Source organism: Canis lupus, chromosome X, assembly GCF_003254725.2.
Source record: "Canis lupus dingo isolate Sandy chromosome X, ASM325472v2, whole genome shotgun sequence".
Taxonomy (NCBI): domain Eukaryota; kingdom Metazoa; phylum Chordata; class Mammalia; order Carnivora; family Canidae; genus Canis; species Canis lupus.
This window is the reverse complement of record NC_064281.1, coordinates 83,297,998-83,323,004: the sequence shown is the minus strand read 5'-3', so window position 1 is coordinate 83,323,004 and position 25,007 is coordinate 83,297,998. Positions and strand designations below refer to the sequence as shown.

At 40.7% G+C, this 25,007-nt stretch overlaps 1 pseudogene; it reads left to right on the top strand.

Annotated features, from left to right (window-relative positions):
• The first annotated feature begins 4,802 nt into the window (after window positions 1–4,802).
• LOC112649198 (thioredoxin-like) lies at window positions 4,803–5,280 on the top strand (annotated as a pseudogene).
• The last annotated feature ends 19,727 nt before the right edge of the window (window positions 5,281–25,007 follow it).

The following is a 25,007-nucleotide window of genomic DNA, read 5'->3' as shown; positions in this document are numbered from 1 at the left end:
TGGACACTGCCCTGGCCCTGAAGAAACTGGCAATGTATCTAAGGAGATGAAATTAACACACATGAAATCATAGAGGGGGAATAAATAATGATTGATATGATAGTGCTCATATAACTACATTATGAATTTAGAGAAAGCTAACAGAGTGGCTAAAGCAGGCAAAGAAGCCTTCATATGGTAGAAGTAGGAATCATGCTGAGTCTTTTTTTAAAAAGATCTTATTTATTTGAGAGGGAGAGATGGCAAGAGAGAGCATGAGCTGGAGGTGGGGGAGAAGGAGAAGCAGGCTCCCCGCTGAGCAGGGAGCCCAAAGCGGGGCTTGATCCCAGGATCTGAGCAAGAGGCAGAAGCTTAACTGACTGAGCCACCCAGGTGCCCCAGAATCATTCTGAGTCTTTTTTTTTTTAAGATTTTTTTTACTTATCCATGAGAGACACAGAAAGAGAGAGAGAGGCAGAGACACAGGCAGAAGGAGAAGCAGGCTACATGCAGGGAGCCTGGCGTGGGACTTGACTCTGGGTCCCCAGGATTGCCCCGGGCTGAAGGCGGCACTAAACCGCTGAGCCACCTGGGCTGCGCCATTCTGAGTCTTAAAGTGTGGACATTTGGGATCCCTGGGTGGCGCAGCGGTTTAGCGCCTGCCTTTGGCCCAGGGCGCGATTCTGGAGACCCGGGATCGAATCCCACGTTGGGCTCCCGGTGCATGGAGCCTGCTTCTCCCTCTGCCTGTGTCTCTGCCATTCTCTCTGTCTGTGTGTGACTATCATAAATAAATAAAAATTTAAAAAAATATTTAAAGTGTGGACATTTACTCTGGCAGAAAGGGAAAAAGGTGAAGACTCAACCTCTAACACTTTCTAGTTTCTACAAATCTTTTCCACGTATAGACTCATTTTGTCCTTGTGGCAAGCCCCTAGGGTAGACAGAGAAGGCATTCATATTCCAGCACATAGGTATATCCTGATGCACAGTGGTATGTAACTTGCCCAAGGTCTAGAGCCAGTAAGTGGAACACACTTAACTACTTGCTACTCCAGCTCCAGCAGAGCCTCTGCCTGCAAGGAGCTTATACCTGTTAATCGTGACTCTCCTATAGATATAAAATGTATATGTGTAAAGATTTTATTTAACTCAGGGCACCTGGGTGGCTCAGTGGTTGAGTGTCTGCCTTTGGCTCAGGTCATGATCCTGGAGTCCTGGGATGGAGTCCCACACCAGGCTCCCTGCTTCTCCTTCTGCCTATATCTCTGGCTCTCTCTCCTTGTTTCTCATGAATTATTTTTATTTAACTCATTATCAACAAAAGAACTGGTCAATGCTAACAACCAGTCCAAAGGAGGAGTAAAAAATGCACACATTTATATGGATTAAGGAAATGTTGCATTTAAAAATAGATGACAAGCTGGCTTTTTTTTTCCATGGAGGGAGGAAAAAGGAAGTCAATTGAACTGCCACCGGACAGAATTTATTTGCACGTCTATGAACAAGAACTATTTTTCATTGCTACCAGTTATCTACAGCTTGCAGAGTTTTTAAATAGCTCAAAGAAAATGAAAGATTGAACACAAATAACTCAAAGAATCTGCTCCAAACAATGGCTAGTTTCCACTGGAGGCAGCCAGGAGTCTCTTTTGCTTATTACAAGTTTCCCTATGTTCTATGAGTTATAGACATAAACAGAATACAAAGGAAGTAATAGCAAATGTTACAAGGCCACATCCATCCAGGGCTAGAAATGTGGGTTGGGGACACCCGACCCCATATCTTGAGGTGCCAAGCTGGTCTTAGGACCAGGAACCTAATTAAGGATGAAGGAAGCCATGTTGTGTTGAGGAGTCATTTACAGAAGTCTGCTCTAAAACCAATCAGATTCGAGTTCAACAGATGCTTGAAGGGCTTTCCAAGTTGTTTAAGTGGTAGAAGGTGGTGAGTATGGTCCAGGCTGGTCAATTTTATAGCACCCAGATTCAGAGATTCAGTTAATCATTTAATTAAGTTTATATCCACCTTATTTTTTTTTAAAGAAAGTAGTAATTAATTTTATGAGATCAAATAGATACACTTTCCTTACTGCCAGAAACTAGAGGTACCAGGAGAGCAAGATGTTTTATTGATGTCCCAATGAAGGGTTTGCACAAACATGTACTTATGTTTGCATAATATTCATATATGCAAGTATATAGCTCATCTCTTAAAATATAATATGTACTTATATTAATATATAGACCAGGCCGTACATGTAGGCAGCCATCTACACGCTGTGATCAGAAGGATAATTAAAAGCCTCTCTGCTTCCCAGATGTACCCCTAGTGGTCTGCCTTCATTTACATTTCCACCGTTAATGTTATTTCTTTGGAGAAAGAGTTCCAAAGGCACATGACCTGGCAAAGAGGACTAACAAAAAAGTGGGATGGAAAGGCCCAGAATGTAGGCAGAGAGGGCAGGCCTGAGAAGGATGTCAGGAGGGCAGCTCTGGAAAGTGCCCCAGGATGTGCTCTAGGCACCTAGAGGGAGGATCAGTGACAAGGATAGCAGGAAAGGAAGACAAAACTGACTACATCAGAATTGTGATGGCCACGTAGGAGTATCCCAGGATAGAAATGCATTAAGAATCACTCTGTAAAAAAAAAAAAAAAAAAAAAAAAAAAACACACAAAACTGCTCCATAGAAGAATGTAATTTCAAATTTCAAAAAGTCAAGTCACATATTATATGAGAGGATCTAATTTCCCTAATGTGAACATGTTGTTGAAGAGTATTTGGACTGGATGACGGGCACTGAGGCACTGAGGGGGGCACTTGACGGGATGAGCACTGGGTGTTATGCTATATGTTGGCAAATCGAACTCCAATAAAAAATATACAAAAAATAAATTTAAAGAGAGAGAGAGAGAAGCATAGTATTTGACTGAGAACCCATATTCTGGGAGAGAAGTTTCAGATCAGGTATGACCAGAAAACCAGAGTAAAAGTGGGGAAACTGGTTTCTCATCCAAGATCAAGGACTTAAATGCAAACAGCCCAGAGAGACATCTTTACCACCGTCTGCATCCTCACCAACCTGAAGATCAAAGCTGTCATTAAATGCCTATTGTTCCACTGAGCTGTAGCAAATGAGTAAGCACATGCATGATCCCCTGCCCTTGCAGGCTGTATAAAGATGTGCATCATTCCATGGCAAGATTACAGTCAACAACATCAGAACTTGAAAAAATTGATGACTTACAATAATTTATTTTTTTAAAAGATTTCATTCATGAGAGACACACAGAGAAAGGCAGAGACATATGCAGAGGGATAAGCAGGCTCCCTGCAGGGACCCTGATGCCGGACTTGATCACAGGACCCCTGGATCGCGACCTGAGCCAAAGGCAGATACTCAACCACTGATCCACCCAAGTGTCCCTAACTTACAATAATTTAATCAATTACACATTTTTCACCGAGGGCAAATAAGAAGGGAAGGTCATTTACCAGGGATCTGAGCAAGGAAGCCTGCATGAGGAATTACTACCACTCTCTCCAGATTTGTCTGGTGGAGATAGACTTTTGAGAGCTGATTCAGTGATGGGGAACAAGGAAGCTCATAGAATGGGATCTGGTATGTTTTAGTAGGATATTCGTAGGTGGGAATGAAATAAATGGAGTAATCACATGCGTTAGGGGAACCTCTCTTCCCTTAATCTCACATTTCCTTGAGGGAACTGTACACTGTACAACATACTTGTAGGGACACCCATGATCTCTCTCCTTGACCCTCCCTTGGGCCCTACCAAGTGAAGAGAAACTTAATGTGAGTCATGAATTTTTGAGAAGAAACTGAGAATGCTCTGCTCTGCCATTTCAATGGCTTCTTTATTGCGATCTACTAAGGACAGATGTGGGAGAAGGCCTGGGCTTGCCCTCTGAGCCAGTGGTAGGTGGGTGAAGCTCCCTAATTCCAGGGTAGGAGAGGGATTAGAAAGGCAGTTGAGGGTCTCACATCTCAGCTACATTCCCCAGTCAAGTTTTGCAATCGATGCTTTGATCTCTCTGACTCTAGTGCTCCGGGTTCAGTTGCTTTCAAATGAGGAAGAGGAAAAGTGGTGTTATACATTGTTCTCCTAAAACCCACCAGACCAATGGGTAAATTTATCAGGGAGAAGTGGGGAGAGCTGATAAGAAAGAGAGAAAAAACTCCCACAAACCTCATGAAGAAGTTCAAATTTCACTATCTTCCAATTTCTTTTCTGCAGTGGTCATTGTGAACATTATGCTATTTAGTCCAGCGAAAGACTAGTTTTTATTTCTGTTTTTTAGATGCCAAACCATCATGGGTTGATGCTTTTGTTTTTAAATTTATTATTATTATTATTATTATTATTATTATTATTATTATTTTAAATAGGGAGAGAGGTGGGGGCAGATGGAGAGAGAGAGAGAGAGAGAGAGAGAGAGAGAGAGAATGTTAAGCAGTTTCCATGCTAAGCATGGAGCTGGACTTCAGCCTTGATCTCACAACCCTGAGATCATGACCTGAACTGAAATCAAAAGTCAGATGCTTAACTGATTGAGCCACTCAGGCGACCCCAGGCTGATGCTTTTTAAAAATATTATAATAAAAACAACTTACTATAAAATGATATTAAGTAAAAACCAATGACACACAAAAAACAATTTTTAAGTAATTAGGTGAGACAGACATAAAAGCATACTCTGCTACATTGCTATAAATGTTTTTTTCTTTAAAGCTAAGCTCTGGCTGGCGTTTTGCATCCACTTTCCTCCCTCTCGCATTGCTTGTCAGACCCCAGCCGCCAAAATGGTGAAGTAGATCAAGAGCAAGTACGCTTTTCAGGAAGCCTTGAACAGTGCTGGGGATAAACTTGTAGTAGTTGACTTCTCAGCCACGTGGTGTGGACCTTGCAAAATGATCAAGCCTTTCTTTCATTTCCTCTCTGAGAAGTATTCCAATGTGGTGTTCCTTGAAGTAGACGTGGATGACTGTCAGGATGTTGCTTCAGAGTGTGAAGTCAAATGCATGCCAACCTTCCAGTTTTTTAAGAAGGGACAAAAGGTGGGTGAATTTTCCGGAGCTAATAAGGAAAAACTTGAAGCCACCATAAATGAATTAATCTAATTACATTTTCTGAAAACATAACCAGCCCATGGCTGTTGAAAACTTGTAATTTTTTTTATCTACAAAAAGGAAAGATCAAGTATGAAGACTATATACTCAACCACCATCTGATTATAAGTGACAATAAAATATTAATTCTACCCTTTTTTAAAAAAATAAAGCCAACTCTGAATTTCCAGCTTCTCTCATTGCAGACCAGTAATAAACAGTTCGTAGGCTAACACTGGTCTGCAGCCCATGCTCTTAAGTAGTGTTGATCTGGTCTACTTGGGATCACAGAATCCTCATCATCTCCTATAAAGATGGGACACAAAATAGTATAGTGGTGAAGACTGCAGGTGAAGACAGGGCTCCAATTCCCAAAGAATGAGTGGTAGAATCAACATGAACACCTCCTTCCTATGGTTGTTATGAGGATTAGATGGGAATATGCTTAAAGCACTTGACTGTGCCAAGCCCTTACAAGTGTCCGATAAATGTTATTATTATTCTGGACCAATGTCCATTTTGGGTGGTAGTGTCTGCTTAATGTTTTGGAAGATGCCTCAATGGGTATAAATAAATATCCCCCACAACTCATTCTTCGAAGGAATGAGTCAGATTCTATTATCTTGTAATAATTGGGGTAGCTGGGTCTTCATGTTTTCTTTTGCCCAGAGGCTGACAGAATCCATGCCAGTGAGTCAAGGGACATGAAGACTGGCTCTCAAGGCTGCATTGGTTCACTCTTGAGATATAAATGTGACTCTCATGGCTAAGTTCTAGATAAAGGGTCTAGTCAACATCATAATCATAAACAGCCATAAATAAGTCAGTCAAAGGTCTAGCCTCAGCTGGATCACTGCGTCAGTCTCTAGGGATATTCGCAATGCTTGTTACTGTTGCCTGGTAGTGTATCCTAAAATACTGGTTCATTTCCTATAAGAAAAGCAGACCTGGAAGGCATTCAAAGAACTGGAACCATCTGGAGTTGTGAGGGGCGAGTTGGGGGTGCCCTGGAGCCTCTAATGTACCTAACTGAGCTGGGTCAGCAAAGTGTGCCAAATGGCCTTGTAACAGGGTCACACCGAGATCTCTCCTTGTGAGAGAAGCAACCGACTGTTCCACCGGCCCCTTCCTCTTGGCATTTCCTACACTGTAGTTTGCCAGTACTGGCCCAAGTCCACTCCATTATGAAAAAAAGCAACAACAGTTACACCTGAATGGCATAAAACATGAACTGATTGTCTCCCGCACATCGGGCAAACAAACATCCTTCTCAGCAAGACAGAGCTAATGGAGGGAAGTCTGATTTGCTCTCACCAGGCCGGTCCATGCAGTCAGTAGGGCCACAGCTGGGGTGGTTCAGATCATGGGGCCTGTTTGCAGCACACCTCCTGGCTCGACCCGGCCACGTAGCTTCCTGTCCTGTGGTGAACGGAATCACCTTTATTTTTTCCACTTTGGTCTGATAAAACTACAAGTATCATGTGACACCTTTCCTTCAAGGTACTGCGTAGTGGATTCCTGTGTGGTTTTAAGGGGCATACTATCTAACAAGTCAGGCGAACCAAAATACTCAAAGACTAAATTTGTTTTAACAGAGGAAAAAGGCCCATGGCATGGTGGGATGGGCCGGTGGTGGTGGTGGTAGTGGTATAAATTCAGGCCTTGATAGGTTGTATGGTATGTTCATCTCTGAATTTATTTTATTTTTATTTTTATTATTTATTTATTCATGAGAGACAGAGAGGTAGAGACACAGGCAGAGGGAGAAGCAGGATTCCAGTGGTCCAAAGTGGGACTCGATCCCAGGACTCTGGGATCACCACATGAACCAAAGGCAGATGCTCAACCACTGAGCCACTAAGGTGCCCCTCATCTCTGAATTTAACCAATTATGTGGCCCCATAATTTGTCACTGATAACAGGGACGAGGGCTTAAAGACTACCAGAACGGAAGGAGATTTGTTAGTGTTATATTAAAAAGAAAGCTCAGTGATGAGTAAGACATTCTCCGCTCAGAAAAAAAGGTCATCTGGCAGGTCCTTGGCAGAATCAAAAATGAAAGAATGTTTATTATCAAATCCTTGTTCAAAATTAAAAGCCATTCTTGCTCTTCATCTAGTGAGTAAAAATGGTGCATTTTTACCTGGAATAGAAACTTCAAACACCTGTCTTACTGTCCTTGTTTTTTTTTTTTTTTTTTGGTTTTGTTTTGTTTTAAGATGAATGGAGAGAATTGCTATTTTAAAAATTGAAATAAAATCACTCTCCTGTTGCTCTCACCCTCTTGCTGGGTGGTTTGTCATGCTTAGCATTGTCTCTTTAACTGAATTTCAATACGTGGCTACAGTACAGTATTCAAATTCAATTAAAGAGACAATAAGAAATTCTAGAAGAGTCATTTAAGGGAAATCAGTCTTTTAATAAGACAGAACCAAAGACTTTTCCCTAGGAGGCCTCATGATTCTGTTCCTCTGCCATTTTTCTAAAAAGGCACAGTATAGAGCAGCCACTAGTGAATGAGAACACCTTGGTTCTGATCCAATGTAATCCTTGGATACCTTGGGCCACAGTGAGACAATACATGGCTAGAATATCCTTGTAACCTAAAAATAGCAAGCATGCTGTCAAAGCTGTGAATGTTCCCATGGCATTTAGCCCCCACCTTATACCCCAAATTCCATATGCCACAGATGATTCACCTGACTGTTCTTCCCACCATTCGAGCCTTTTTTTGGGGGGGGAGGTTCATTCATTTTTTTGCTTCATATTAAGCAAATGAATGTCGCATTTAGTTGTGTGGTAGTCCTCTCTGGTTATCATGTGACAATCCTCTGAAGACTTTCTAGTCTTTATTTTTTTTAAGATTTTATTTATTTGTTTACGAGAGATGCAGAGAGAGGGACAGAGACATAGGCAGAGGGAGAAGCAGGCTCCCCATGGGGGCCTGATGCGGGACTCGATCCCGGGACCCTGATATCACGACCTGAGCCAAAGGCAGACACACAACCACTGAGCCATCCAGGTGTCCCAAGAGTCAATGGTTTTAATATTTCTCTTTCCTATGCCTCTTTTTGGTCTGGACCTACTGAAGTGCTCTGAAAGCTGATCCATACCTCTGTTAGGGAGGAAGAATTTAGTCCACTCTTCAAAGTCTTTCTAGTTGGACTAAGAATCAAATTGATGTGAGACAGATTAACAGGTGGAAATCAAATTTAATAGCTTATGTACTGGGGATCCACCCAGACATGGACATTTCAAAGACTGAGGCAACACGATGCTTATGTGAGCTAAGGAGAGGGGTAGAGGTCTGAGGATACAAGAAGGAGAAAGATGTTTAGTAGGAGGGTGAATGGAGATGTGTGGGAAGCAAATCTTGCCCTAATATGTACATACATTTCTTAGGTAAAGAGGAATGTCTGTGAATAGCCCTCTTCCTGGTACAAGCAGGCAGATGAGAGGGAGGTAAAGGGCTTCTTCTGAATCTGCTGGGTTTGCATTGCTTTCATTTATTTTATTTTTTTCTCCAATATTTAACTTTTTATTTTCTCCAAGTTTTTATTTAAATTCCAGCTAGTTAACATAGAGTGCAGGACTAGTTTCGGGGGTCAAATTTAGTGATTCATCACTTACATACAACACCCAGTGCTCATCATAAGTGTCGTCCTTAATACCCACACCTGCTTAACCCATTACCCCCCACTTCCCTTCCAGGAACCCTTAGTTTGTTCTGTGTAGTTCAGAATCTGTTTCATGGTTTGCCTCTCTTTTTATTCTCTGCTATGTTCATTTGTTTTGTTTCTTAAATTCCACATGAGTGAAAGCATATGGTATTTATCTTTTTCTGACTGGCTTATTTCCCTTAGCATTATTCTTTCCAGCTCCTTCCACATCATTGCAAATGGAAGGATTTCACTTTTTATGGCTAAGTAATATTCCGTTATATATAAAAATCCATTCATTAGTCATTGTACACTAGGAATCTTTCCATAATTTGGCTATATAGATAATGCTGCTATAAACATCAGGGTGCATGTATCCCTTTGAATCAGTGTTTCTGTATCATTTTCTTTTCTTTTTTTGTATATTTTTTATTGGAACTCGATTTGCCAACATATAGTATAACACCCAGTGTTCATTCCGTCAAGTGTCCCCCTCAGTGCCCGTCACCCAGTCACCCCAAACCCCTGCCCACCTCCCCTTCCACTACCCCTTGTTCGTTTCCCAGAGTTAAGAGTCTCTCATGTTCTGTCACCCTCTCTGATATTTCTGTATCCTTTGGGTAAATATCTAGTAGTGCAATTTCTGGATGGTAAGGTAGTTCTATTTTTAACATTTTAAAAAGGATTTTATTTATTTATTTGGGAGAAAGAGTGACAATGAATGGGGTAAGGGGAGTGGCAGAGGCAGAGGGAGAAGCAGACTCGCTACTAAGCAGGGAGCCTCACTCAGGGCTCAATCCGAGGACCCTGGGATCATGACCTGAGACAAAGGCAGACATTTAACCGACTGAGCCACCCAAGCACCCCTATTTTTAACTTTTTGGGGAACTTCCATACTGCTTCCCAGAGTGGCTGTACCAGTTTTCATTCCCACGAACAGTGTAAAAGGGTTCTCCTTTCTCTGCATCCTCCCCAACACCTGTTGTTTCCTGTGTTGTTCATTTTAGCCATTCTGACATGTGTGAGGTGATATCTCATTGTAGCTTTGATCTGTATTTCCCTGACGATGAGTGACATTGAGCATCTTTTCATGTGTCTATTGGTTGTCTGTATGTCTTCTTTGGAAAAACATCTGTTCATGTCTCCTGCCCATTTCCTAACTGGATTATTTGTTTTTCTGGGTGTTGAGTTTTATAAGATTTTATACATTTTGGATACTAACAGTTTATCAGATACGTCGTTTGCAAATATCTTCTTCCATTCTGTAGGTTGCCTTTTAGTTTCATTGATGGTCTCCTACACTATGCAGAAGCTTTTTTAAAATATTTAATTTATTTATTCATGAGAGACACACACACACACAGAGAGAAAGGCACAGACATAGGCAGAGGGAGAAGCAGGCTCCATTCCATGCAGGGAGTCTGATGTGGGACTCGATCCCGGGTCTCCAGGACCACACCCTGGGCTGAAGGCAACACTAGACCGCTGAGCCACCCAGGCTGCCCTGTGCAGAAGCTTTTTATTTTGATTGCTTTTAATTCAAAACCATGTTCATTCCTAAGTAGCCCATTGTGGAGCTGCCCTTGACCCCTACCCCTCCAACCAGATCCTTGAACAGTCACTGCTTTCCTGGTGTCATGATTCTTGAAGTGGCTGAAGTGCAGGGTAAACCCTCTTGGTAGAGTAACTGTAGAAAGGGTTTCTAAGCCTTATTTGACTTCCAGAGGAAATTCAAAGCCCTCACAAGCCATTCTTAGATGCAAGGACTTGATATGAGTATACTTAGTGGTCTAAAAATAGTCTGGGGGCAGCAAGACTAGTCACCTTGCTACTGTGGTGTAGAGAGAAAATATTTATTATACTGAACACTTGTATGATGCTTTTTTCAATGCGTTCTAAATACCTCATTAAATTCTTCCATCTGGGAAGTGAAGGAATAGATATTCCCACAAGGACACTAAAGTTTGAAGGTTAGGTAACTTCCTCAAATGCACTATTCCAAATTCTTTCAACTAGAAGAGTTGCTTTAGCACAAAAAGGGACTTATTTGTTCACATAACCTTGAAGATGAAGGGAGAAAAAGCTGCCAGGAACCAGGGTCTCAGAGTTTGCGGAAATGACACAACATTGACAGAATTTTATCTCGACTCATCTTTTTTTCGTTTCATCTCTGATTGGATTTGCTCTGTAGACAAACTCTTTTTATACGGTGGGAAACATGGTGGGCAGAAGCCTAGATCATATACCATTACAACTCATGATCAAAGGGACGATTATGGAGCACCTGGCTGATTCAGTCAGTTAAGCATCTGATTTTGGCTCAGGTTATAATTTCAGGGTCCTGAGATTGAGTCCCACATTGGGCACCCTGCTCAGCAGAGCGTCTACTTGTCCCTCTGCCGTGCCCTTTGCTCATATCTCCCTCTTTCCCACTCTCAAATAAATAAATAAAATCTTAAAAAAACAAAGTGAGGATTACCTTCTTACTTCAGACCATTTTGGTAAGGCTTCCAATTCACTTAAGTCATGTGCCCTCTCCCTCAGACCAATGACTATTTGCCCACTCTTGTAGTCTGCACTTTTGGGGTGATGGTGGAGCATTGTGATTGACAGCTTCATCAGGAAGACAGGGAAAGGGAGATAGTGCTCTAACGGGAAGGGGATGATGTTTATAGGCCAAGATGAACAGGAAAGTTTGAGCGGGTAAACTAAAACCACAACTGCTGCTGCCCAGTACACCAAAATTCTGGAGAATTCAGGTCACATTCTCAAAAACACCACATTAGAAGAGAGGGAGAAGAAACTGCTTGAACATACAGGAGACTGTTTAAGGAATTATAGAAGGTTATTTTAGAGCCCTTAGTCATTATTTTTGAGAAATCATAAAGAAGAGATAGATCTGAAGATATTAAAAGTCTGTGTATGACCTATAATTAAAAAGAGGAAACTTGTCTTGATAAGAGTGATGTTTGGAAAGTTAAGGGAGCAGTAAGTTCTCAACTATTTTGGTCTAAAGAGCCCCTTACACTCTTAAAAATCATCAAGGGCCCCAAATATCTTTTGTTGATGTGAGGTACAACTACCTATATTTATTATATTAGCTATTAAAACCAAGGAATTTAAAATAATGTATTAGCTTAATTCATTTTTTATTAGTTCATTGAAAAAAATTATGATACATTGCATGTTAACAAAAATAACATTTTAATGAAAAACAATTAGATCTTCTGCCTTATCAAGGACATTCTTAAGCAAATGGCATTTCTTTATTTGTCCATGCACAGGAGTAAAGAATCCAATGATGAGTAGTAGAGTTTCACGCCTCTGCCCTGATCCATGGTAAGGCATCAGCAGTTTTACCCACCACTGCTTTTTGACAATTAGCACAAATGCCAACACCCTGGTCAAAGCAAATACTTTAGTATTATTATGAAAGTAGGGACGCCTGAGTGGCTCAGTGGTTGAGCATCTGCCTTCGGCTCAGGGTGTGATCCTGGGGTCCTGGGATGGAGTCCCGCATCTGGCTCCCTGCAAGGAGCCTGCTTCTCTCTTTGTCTATGTCTCTGCCTCTCTCTGTGTCTCTCATGAATAAATAAATAAATAAATAAATAAATAAATTAGTTAAAAGTAATATTGACATCTCCGACACCCCCAAAAGGGTCATGGGAACCCTAAGCATCTGCGGTCTATGCACTTTGAGAACCAAACAGTTTTTTTTTTCTGCCCATCTGGACTACCACCAAGTCCTGGATAACAATCAGCCCAGCTTTATATAAAGCAAGTCATTGTGACATTTTAATTTATTTCTTTGATAGAAAACTAGGCCAAAGAGTTAAGAGAGAAACAGTATCATTGTCATGAAATCCCTTTGAAACTGTTTAAAAATCTTGTTAGGTTTTCATAGTCATCAACATTTAAAAACATTTGTTAAGCTTATAGTTCCCTAGAACAGATCCCTGTTTCTTCCAAGGGTTTCAAAATATAGGTTAGATTACATTAACAGAGTGGACCATGGGAATAAATATGTAAGAGAAGCAGGCAACAAATTAAAAAAAAGCTCAGATGGAAACAATTGAATTCATATGTCAAATACTCATATAGAATCTTTGTCACAGGCAGCCCGGGTTGCTCAGCGGTTTAGTGCTGCCTTCAGCCCAGGGTGTGATCCTGGAGACCCGGGACTGAGTCCCATGTCAGGCTCCCTACATGGAGGCTCTTCTCCCTCTGCCTGTGTCTATGCCTCTCTCTCTCTCCTTTCTGTGTATTCTCATGAATAAATAAATAAAATCATAAAAAAAAGAATCTTTGTCACAAGGACGCCTGGGTGGCTCAATGGTTGAGCGTCTGCCTTCAACTCAGGTCATGATCCTGGGGTCCTGGGATTGGGTCCTGCATCAGGCTCCCCATGGGAACCTGCCTCTGCCTATGTCTCTTCCTCTCTCTCCATCTTTCATGAAAAAATATCTAAATAAAATCTTTTTAAAAAATCTATTTTCACAGTCCTGCTCATGATACCATCCTCAATGGCAAGTCATAAAGACTTGTCCATATGAATATCACAAGAGGCACATCTGTCTGGAAGTTCACTACCCAGAAAAAGAGGTCATTAGTGGCTCCTTATTAACCTGAAAGTCCTGTGAAGCATGGTGTTTCACTGGCTGAACCTTCGGGGATGATATATCAAACTCCTCTACGATTCCAAAAAGAAATAGGTAGAGTAGTATATTTGCATGTAACTCTAAGCAGGGCACTTCATTAAATTGGGACTGTATCCTGGGAACAGGCCAGGTAGTTTTTAAGAATATATCAGGCTACTAAACAGGGTTTCAGAGCCTAGAGCTTCCAGAGGCAGAACTTCGTAATTAGAAATTTATCTGCATATTTGTTTAACATCTGCCTTTCTTATTTACCACAGTATCTACGGAGTCTGACAAAAAGTAGTATTAAGTAAATATTTGCTGAATAAATGAATAACTGATTGCTACTGCATGATCCTGCGTAGTCTGACCTCAACTTGCCTCTCAGCCCCATGTGTCCTACCATGGTTCATCTGGCTCTCTGGACTCAAATCATGGTGACCTTATTTTCATCCCTTGAATGCACCATACTTTCTACCATCATAGAGCCTGTGTTAGTCCCTTTGCTTGGAATGGTCTTCCACCCCATTCCCTGATGACTACTCATTTGTCAGATAGCCTGAGTTTTAGGTTTAGGTTCCTCAGGAAACCCTACCTTGAGCTCCACAACTAGAGCAACCCTTCTCTTCTAAGCTTTGTCACGATCTAGCCAAGATGTGAGTTTCCATTTTTGTGTGTGTTTATTTGATGTTGCTCCCTATTCTTACCTGACTAGATTTTAAGCTATATGAAAGCAGGGACCAGATGTCTTTTCATTCAGCATTATACATCACAACATAGTGCAGGGGGGGGGCATGATAAGTGCTTCGCCATTATGTTAAATGAAGGAAATAATAAATGGAGCATACTGTTGTTTCCTGATCATGTAAGGTGTCTAATACCATTTAGGATGTGGAGGGACTTTTGAGAAGACATTGATCATCCTTCCATTTCTTCAATTCTTCTCACTCCTACCTCCAGTTTATGTGGTTACTCAGCTGAAGTGGCCATTAGAATCCTGATAAGCTAGGATAATTTTTTAGAGCAGGGGTGGGCAATCTATGATGCATGAGCCAAATCTGGCCCACAGGTTGTTTTTTTATTTATTTTATTTTTAATTAATTTTTTAAAAGATTTTTTAAATTTATTCAAGACACACACACACACACACACACACAGAGGCAGAGACATAGGCAGAGGGAGAAGCAGGCTCCATGCAGGGAGCCAGATGTGGGACTCGATCCCAGGATTCGATCCCAGGACTCCAGGATCACACCCTGAGCCCAAGGCAGGCACTAAACCACTGACCCACCCAGAGATCCCCAGGTTGTTTTTTTAAAGATCTATTTATTTATTTTAGAGAGAGAGAAAAAAAGAGTACAGGGGCGAGGCAGGGGGAGAGGCAGAAGAAGAGACGGAGAGAGTCCCAAGCACACTCTGCACTAAACTGGTGGGCGGGGAGGAGCAGAAGGAGAGAGAGAATATTAAGCAGGTTCCACATCCAGCACAGAACCCAATGTGGGATTTGATCCCCTGACCATAATATCACAACCTGAGCCAAAACCAGGAGTCAGATGACCAACCAACTCTTGGGCCACCTTGACACACCTCACAGGTTGTTTTTGTAAATAAATTTTTATTGGAACACAGCTATGCCCATTTATTTACATATTGCCTGAAATATATAAATGTCTCACAGCAGCAGAGTTGAATAGTTGCAACAAAAACTGTCTGTCCTGTGAAGCCTCAAATACCTTCCATCTGCCCCTTTATAGAGAAATTTTTGCCAACCCCCTTTTTTACAGCAATGCATGGGCTTTTTTTAAAGTTCAGTACTGAGTTTAACTTACTTATTGCTGGATTTCCTACTTATACATTTTTTAAAAGATTTTGTCTGTCTATTCATGAGACACACAGAGATAATGAACTTAAAATAACCAGTGTGTTGTTGGTGTTCAATTAGTTCTTTTCTCCTTTCCAAATGTACAAGAAATCTCATTTACAAATTCATTTTTTTAAAGATTTATTTATCCATGAGAGACACACACACACAGAGGCAGAGACATAGGCAGAGGGAGAAGCAGGCTCCCTGCAGGGAGTCTGATGAAGAAGGAACTCGATCCTAGGACCTCAGGATCACCCCCCAAGACAAAGGCAAATGCTCAACCACTGAGCTACCCAGGTGCCCTCTAGTTACACATTTATAATGACCACTGTGTATGAGGCTTGACACATGGATTTCAGGCAACTAATAGTCTTACTAATCTTCACAAAAGAAGATACTCATTGATTTGTAGCCAGAGTTGCCCCTTCTAGACTCTCTAAATTTTGAGATTTTTGCATAATAACAGTTAACATTTATTGAGTGCTTTCGATGAACCAGACTCAGTTCTAAGCACCTTACACGGGGTTATCTCATTTATTCCTCTCAACAACTCTATTATGCACAGATTATTATTGTTCCTGCTTTACAGATGAGGACAATAAAGCCCAGGGAAGTCACACAACATGCCTATGTCACACAGCTTATGGAAGTACCTGAGCAAGATTTGGATTTGGAGGACTCTGACTCCAGACAGGACCTGTGCTTTTAACTACTCTGCCATCCTGCCTGTCTGGATCTTTCACTCCAAAGAGTCATAGTTTCTGATTTCTAAATATGAAGACAGTTTATGTGCTGTTGTTTCCACTTATAATTTTGAGGTTGGAAGGCAAGACATGGAAAGGCTTTTAAAATTCCAGTGCTTGCTTGGCGGGATGAGCACTGGGTGTTATGCTATATGTTGGCAAATTGAACTCCAATTAAAAAAAATAAAAATAAAATTGAAAAAAAAATTCCAGTGCTTGGCAGAGTACTAGACACATAAAATTCAATCAATAAATGTCTCTGTTTTTGTTGAGCATGAGACGATGTTGAAGAGGAAAAGGATGAAGACAAAGAATTTTCTAGTAGGAGTTTCACTCCATCCTAGGTCATGGTCAGTGGGTGAAGATATAGTTTTAGGTACTGGAGTCACTGCTTAGGGATCTGGCTACCTCAGAGCATGTAAGAGGAAGTAGAAATATTAGCTCTTTATTGTCGACAAAATGGAAAACAGAAGCAAACAGTAATCACAGTACTGAGTCATTAAGTCATACTCTATAAAATTTAAAAATAAAGAGAACATAGATACAGAGAACAGATTGGTGGTTCCCAGAGGAATTGGGGAGGTAGAAGAAATGGGTGAAGGCATCAAAAGTTACATACTTTTAGTTATAAATAAGTCATGAGGGTATAATATATAGCATGATGACTATAGTAAATAATACTGTATTGCATATTTGAAAGTCGCTGAGTGGACCTTACAAGTTCTCATCAGAAGGAAAAGATTTTGTAGCTGTGTATGGTAACAGATATTAACTAGACATTATGGTGCTCATTTTGCAATATATACAAACATCGAATCATTCTGTTATAGATCTGAAACTAATATAATGTTATGTTAATTACACCTCAATTAAAAAGAAAGAACACGCTTGACTAAATTAAATGTGACAGCAAATTCTCACCTATTTTGTTCAGTTTTCTTTTTTTAAAAGATTTTATTTATTTATTTATTCATGAGAGACACAGAGAGAGAGGCAGAGACATAGGCAGAGGGAGAAGCAGGCTCCACACAGGAAGCCCGATGCAGGACTCGATCTCAGGACCCTGGGATCACGACCTGAGCTGAAGGCAGCTGCTCAACCACTGAGTCACCCAGGTGCCCCTCATTCAGTTTTCTGACATGATTTAACAGACTTTCTCAAAATAGTTCTGTCATGACCACCTCCACAATGCATATCTCTAATTTTTTTCTTTCTAAATCTTGTTCATTGTTCTGATGATTGCTGGTTAGTTCTGTGATATACTCTGGCAGACTATCCCCTCCTTTATATGCACTTTATATGTAAAGTGCTCATATGATCCCAGACATGGGATCATTTAAAGAACAGATGCCCAAGTTCCAACAAAATTGAGATTCACCCCATCAACTGATAGACCATCTTGTGCTTCAGCTCATGCACAAAGTTTGCCTCTGCCTTCTGTGATAAATGCACCATTTGGAGTGAGCATTGGCAGCAGTACATATCTTCTCTGGTTTGTGTTAACGATGAACTAAGACTGTTTCAATGCCAGTAGTCTGATAGTATTCCAGGACTTGGTTATTGGTGGTTCTATCCTGACCATTAATGCTAATTATAGTTCATAGCTGACCCCAACACACTTTATTTGATAAGGTAATAAACTGAGGGGACACTTCTGTGGGCCCCCACACTGTTTCAGTGATGGGGAACTTCTGAACCCACAGGAATTTTCAAGGCAACCAGGTTATTCAAAAGCTGCCATAGCTCAGTACTTTTGATGCCATCACGGGCTTCTGTTAGGTCCAAATAATATAACACGGGAGATATTGATGTTTCTTTCTATATTTTTCACAATCAGCCAAATGGTCATGCGCACAGAAGTATCCTGCTGCTTCACATCCCATTCTAATTCCTTGAGTCCATGATGGTGAGGTACTACATTACAAAGGATTTTGCCAGCCAGAGGAGCAGTAGATACATGGTTTTTTCATTCCTTCAATTCAACAGCTCTCTATCGTGTGCCTTCTATGTGTCAGACTATGTTCCAAGCACTAAGGATACAGCAGTGGATCAAACCAGACAAGAATTCCCTACTCTCATGGAGCTTACATTTTTGTTGGGAGGAAAACAGAAAAGCAAACACAGGATGTCAGGTCATTGTAAGTGATGTGAAGCATAATAAAGCAAGTTGAGAAGAAGGAGAAAGAGAGACGTGGGTGATATGTGATAGGGCTATGTGCTACTTTAGGTAGGGTGCTTTAGCCAGTTAAATAGGGTTGTGGGGAAGGCCTCCCCATTCACTGAGACCTGAATGAAATGAGGGATGTCACAGGGAATTGCTTTCTGAGTCACAGCACTGCAAAGGCCTTGGGGCAAGATAGTGCTCGGATTATTCAAGGAATGGCAAGGAGGCCTTTGCTAAAGGGCTAAACCAGAGTGAGGGAAGGTGGAAGTGGTATAAGATGAAGTCACAGAGATAGGTAGGAGCTAGATAATGTAAGGTCTGGTAGGCTAAGTCAAGGACTTTCAACTCGTATTATGATAAAAACTAACCTTCCTTTTGCATTTTTTTTGTTTTAGAGTTTTAATTTGTAAACTGGAATTTTGATGAACACAACCATGTTTCATTTAGGTTATTTTGATATTTTGTTGTGGCAGTAGAAGCAGCTAGCATATATCTCAATAGCTCAGAAGCCCTTCTTTTCAAAGGAAACATGATTTGGACATAAGACGGTTAGAACAGAAATTGATATATGGATGATGTAACAAAGTTGTATCTTATGCAAGGACTAGCTTTTGGGGTTGATGGCTTACTTTTTGGCATGATAATGTCTGACATTTTCAAAATGCTTTCAGATCTGTGATTTCATCAGACTCTAATAACAACCCCAAGAGATAGGAGGAGCAGGTGGTATTACTGATAAGGAAATGGAGGGAATTGATATGGTTTACCCCACAATCATCCAGCATATGAGTCAGTATCAGAGCCACAGACTCCTGACCCTGAATACACCCCCCTCATCACCCACTGTAAGGATTATTATTTTTTGAGGAGGGTAAGAATTATTGAGTAACTGCTTGACTCAGAGGGCAGAATGTTAAATCAACCAAGTTATTAGCTTGTTCTTCCCTCCCAGCTCCCAGGGGCATAAAAATACATACTACAGAACTGAGCAAGGTCTGGGGGGGGCAGTCTTTGTTTTTTCTCTCTTTCAATCTCTCTCTGTGTCTCTGTTTCTCTTGGAGCAGGGTCATTGAAAAGAAGCCCATGCACTTTGAAGGTCTAGCTCTACTCTCAGAAAATGGCTACGCATGTAGGACCCGACCACCTTGAAGATCATAATAGTACAGACAGGAATAGGGCTCAGTACTCTACCAAGTTCAACTTCTGCCATCATATTCTCTTTTTTAAAAAAGATTTTATTCATTTATTCATGAGAGACACAGAGAGAAGAGAGGCAGAGACAGAGGCAGAGGGAGAAGCAGGCTCCATGCAGGGAGCCATGTGGGACTCAATCCCGGGACAATGGGATCAGGGGATCACGCCCTGAGCTGAAGGCAGACGTCCAACCGCTGAGCCATCCAGGCATGCCATCTGCCATCATATTCTCAGTTGAACAATAAATTTACCAACATCGTCCTAATGGTATTTGTTAAAAAGTAAAAATGTTCCCTCACAAAATTGGTCTAATCCCCTTCAGCGGATGGAATACTGATTCAAAGGGGAGAGGAGTTATTTTTTTGGAGTTATCAAGTAATGAAGTGGCAAAGCCAAAGGAAGAAACTGGGATTTCGGAATTCTGGAAATAGATAACTCATGTATTTCACAGCTACTTTTTCATTACAAATGTTGACTTTTGCTGAGGCTCAGCGCTCAGCTGCCTTCCATCTCACTCTTTTCTCTCTGTGTGCAAGCTCACCCACATCCACAGCTATCATGTGCTCCCCAATTTCAATGTCCAGCCCAGGCCTCTCATCTGACTTTCAGACCAATATATCCAAATATTCACTGGATCTCTCCTCTAGGGTGTACCATAGGCCCCCTCAAAACTCAGCTTGCTCCCCATACCTGGTCTGCTTCTAGCCTTCCCTATCTCTGTGGATTGTGGCCCCCAATTCTGTCCAGTTGTACTTAGAAATCTTTTGATACCTCCCTGTTCCTTTTTGACTTTGAAATCTGGTTTGTTCTGGGTTTTTTGTTTGTTTGTTTTGGTCAAATTTTGTTTATTTTATCCCCTAAAAATCTCCAGAATCCATCCACTTCTTTCTGGCTCCATTAGCACCATCTTTCTGTCTATCTCTTCTTTCCTAGACTATTGTGATAGCTCCTAATCTACCCACGTATACTCTGGGTCCCTTCTATTTGTTCGTTTTTTTAAGAGATTTATTTATTTATTTTAGAGGGAGGGAGGAGCAGAGGGAGAAGGAGAATCACAAGCAGACTCCATGCTGACTGCAGAGCTTGACGCGAGGCTTGATCTCACGACCCTGAAATCATGACCTGAGCACAACCAAGAGCTGGACTGCTGACTGTGCCAGCCAGGTACCCCCTAATTTGTTCTTTTGGTTGCAGAGAATGGTCTTGGCATAAGGAATGCCATATCACCCCCATGTTTAAAAGCTTTTATCGCTTGCTATCGCTCTTAGGATATACACAAAACTTCTTAATGTAGCCTACAAGGCCCTGTGTGGCCCATAGTTATCTCTCCAGGCTTATCTCAACCCCTCTCTCTCTCCACTCTATAACCACATTGGTCTACACTCTCCATGTCACCCTGCTCCCTCCTGTGGTGGGGCCTCTGCATATTTTGTTTTGTTTATTTGATTTCTTTATTGTTCCTTCCTTTCTCACCTCTTATTCATCCTTCAGATTTCATTTGGAATAAGTCCCTGGGAGTAGCCTTCCTCGATTGCCCTGACTATTGCTGCTATAAGGTGTCACAGCACTGGGTACTTGCCTTTACCATACTTCTCATGGTTCCTTTTGACATTTGTTAGCATGGTTACTTGTCTATCTCTCCACTAGATTATTAGTTCCTTGAGAGTGAGAGCTTACCATAGTACTCTTGGCACCTAGAACGCGCTGTGTGCCTGGCACATAGCAGACACTTAATAAATACGTGTTGAATGAATAAGTATGTTTAAGCACATTGGGTGATACTTCTTTTCCCTGGAGAAAACATACCAGACCTTCTCAGTTTTTTACATTCTTTGAACTACTGACTAGATTCTGTAGCCATGCCAAGTTCGGAGGTCACTTATGTTTTGTTAACAGTACATTCAAGGGTGGCAAAGAATAGAACTAGTTATGGTCCTTAAGAAGATACATGCCAGTGAGATAAAAGGGATCGAGTCTTGCACCTGGAATTTCTGATGTTAACCATTGAAAAGAATGCCACCTTATTGGTGCTACTAGAATAATTAATTCCCTTTTAACATTTTGTCCATTATGATTTTCTCCCCTTTGAAATAGATGATTTTTTTAGAGCAATTTTAGGTTCGTAGCAATATTGAGTTCCCATATACTCCCCGCCCCCATGCATGCACTGCCTCCCCCACTATCATCATACTGAACCAGAGTGGTACATTGGATACAATTGATGAACCTACATTGTCACACTATAATCACCCAAAGCCCATAGGTTACATTAGGGTTCACTCTTGGCATTGTACATTTTTTGGGTTTTGACAAATGTATGGTGACAAATATCTGCCATTGCGGTACCATGCAGAGTATTTTCACTGCCCTAAAAAGCCTCTGTGTTCTGCTTATTCATCCCTCCCTCCTCTGCCACTCCTGGCAATCCCTGGCATTTCTACTGTCTACAGTTTTGCCCTTTCCCGACCATCACAGAGCTGAAATCATACAGTATGCAGGCTTTTCAGATGGGCTTCTTGCACTTAGCAATATGCAGTTAAGTTTCATCCACATATTTTCATGGCTTGATAGCTCCTTTCTTTTTAGCATTGAATAATAATTCCATTGCCTGGATGTACCATAGTTTATGTACCCATTCATCTACTAAAGAACATTATTTTAAAAATATTTTATTTATTCATTCATGAGAGACACAAAGAGGCAGAGATGTTGGCAGAGGGAGAAGCAGGCACCATTTGGGGAGCCCAATGTAGAACTCGATCCCAGGACCCCACGATCACAACCTGAGCTGAAGGCAGATGCTCAACCATTGAGCCACCCAGGTGCCCCTACTGAAGGACATCTTGATTGTTTCCAGGTTTTGGCAATCATGAATATAGCTGCTATAAACATCCATGTGAAGTTCTTGTGTGGACGCAAGTTTTCAACTCATCTAGATATATATCAAGGAGGGCAAATGCTCCATCTTATGTTAAGAATAAGTTTAGTTTTGCAAGAAACTGCCAAGCTATCTTGCAAAGTGGCCATATCATTTTGCATTCCCACCAGCAATAAATAAGAACTCCTATTGCTTCACATCCTCACTAGCATTTGGTATAATCAGGGCTCTGAATTTTAGTCATTCTATTAGGTGTATGTGGTATCTCATTGTTGTTTTAACTTTTATTTCCTTAATAATACATGGTGTTGTGGCACCTGGGTGGCTCAGTTGGTTAAGCGTCTACCTTTTGCTCAGGTCATGATCCCAGGATCCTGGGATCCAGCTGGCATCTGGGCCCCCTGCTCATCTGGGAACCTGCTTTTCCCTCTCCCTCTGCCCCACTCCGTGCTTGTGTGCACTCTCTCTCTCTTTCTCTCTCTCTTGCTCACTCTCTCTCACAAATAAATAAATAAATCTTTATTTATTTTTAAAGAGATTTTATTTATTCATGAGAAACACACAAGAGAGAGGTTAGAGATACAGGCAGAGGAAGAAGTAGGCTCCTTGTGGGGAGCCCAATGTGGGACTTGATCCTGGAACTGCAGGATTACACCCTGAATTGAAGGCAGAGGCCCAAATGCTGAGCCATCCAGGCATCCCAATAAATAAATCTTAAAAAAATAATAATATAATACATGATGTGGAGTATCTTTTCTTTTTTAAAAAGCCTTTCTTTCTTTCTTTCTTTCTTTCTTTCTTTCTTTCTTTCTTTCTTTCTTCTTTCTTTCTTTCTTTCTTTCTTTCTTTCTTTCTTTCTTTCTTTCTTTCTTTCTTTCATAATCTCTACACCCAATGTGGGTCTCAAACTCATGACTCTGAGATCAAGAGCTACATTCTCTTCCAACTGGGCCAGCTAGGTGCCTCTGGAGCATCTTTTCATATGCTTATTTGCCATCTGTGTATCTTGTTTGGTGAGGTGTCTGTTCAGATCTTTTGTCCTTTTTTTTTAATTGAGTAGTTCATTTTCATGTTATTGAATTGTAAGAGTTCTTTGTATATTTTGAACAGTTCAAAATATACAAAATATACAAAGTTTAACCCTATTAATAATAGTTTAACCTAATAGTTTAACCCTATTAAATAGGGTTTTTTTTTTGAACAAATACTTTCTCCCAATCTGTAGCTTGTCTTCTTATTTTCTTGACATTGTCTTTCACAGACTGAAGCTTTTCATTTTTTAAAGACTATATTTATTCATGAAAGACACAAAGAGAGAGGCAGAGATATAGGCAGAGGGAGAAGCAGGCTCCCTGAAGGGAGCCCGATGCAGGGCTTGATCCCAGGACCCTGGGATCACGATCTGAGCCGAAGGCAGCTGCTCAACCACTGAGCCACCCAGGTGCCCCTGAAGCTTTTCATTTTAATGAAGGCAAGCCTATCAATTATTTCTTTTCTGGATGTTGACTTTGGTATTTTATCTTAAAAAAATCATCACTATACCCAACATCCTCTAGGTTTTCTTATATGTTATCTTCTAGGATTTTTACAATTTTGCATTTTACATTTAGGTTTGTTATCCATTTTTTTTGTTATGTTATCCATTTTTAGTTAATTTTTGTGGAGATTGTAACTAGATTAATTTTTTTGTTTTTTGTATATAGATGTCCAATAGACCCAGTGCCATTTGTTAAAAGGATTATCTTTGCTCCATTTTATTGCCTTGCCTTCTATGTCAAAGATCAGTTGACAATATTTTTGTGGGTCTATTTCTGGATTCTTTATTCTGTTTTATTGATTGATTTGTCTCTTCTTTTGCCAATACTATACTGCCTAGATGCCCGTAGCTTTAAAGTCTGGTAGTATCAGTTCTCCAACTTTGTTCTTCTTTAATATTTTGTTGGCTATTCTGGGTCTTTTGCCTTTCTTTAAAAACTTTAGAATCTATTTGTTGATAGGCACAAAATAGCTCACTCGATTTTGATCGGTAGTGTGTTGAATCTATAGATCAATTTGGAAAGAACTGACATTTTGACAATATCAAGTCTTTCTATCTATCGAGTCTTTCTGAATATGGAATATCTCCATTTATTTAGTTCTTCCTTGATTTCTTTTATCAGTTTTATAGTCTTCCTGAAAGATTTTATACATATTTGATTAGATTTAAACTTAAGTATTTCATTTTTTTAGGTTATAATGTAAATGGTATTATGTTGGGTTATTTTTTAAGATTTTATTTATTTATTTGAGGAGAAAGAGCACGAGCAGGAACAGAGGGAGAAGCATACTCCCCACTGAGCAGGGAGCCTGATGTGGGGCTCTATCCTAGGATTCTGGGATCATGACCTGAACCAAAGGCAGATGCTTAACAGACTGAACCACCCAGACACCGCTCATGCATTAATTTTGTTTTTTTTTTTAAGATATCATCTATTTATTCATGAGAGACACACAGAGAGAAGCACAGACATAGGCAGAGGGAGAAGCAGGCTCCCCACAGTGAGCCCGATGTGGGACTAGATCCTAGGATCCTGGGATCACGACCTGAGCCAAAGGCAGGCACTCAACCACTGAGCCACACAAGTGTCCTGCCCTGGTATTAGTTTTAAATTTTACTTTCCAAAAAATAAATAAAAAATAAATTTTACTTTCCACTTGTTCATTGTTAACATATAGGAAAGTCATTGACTTCTGTATATTATCCTAGTATCCTGCAATCTT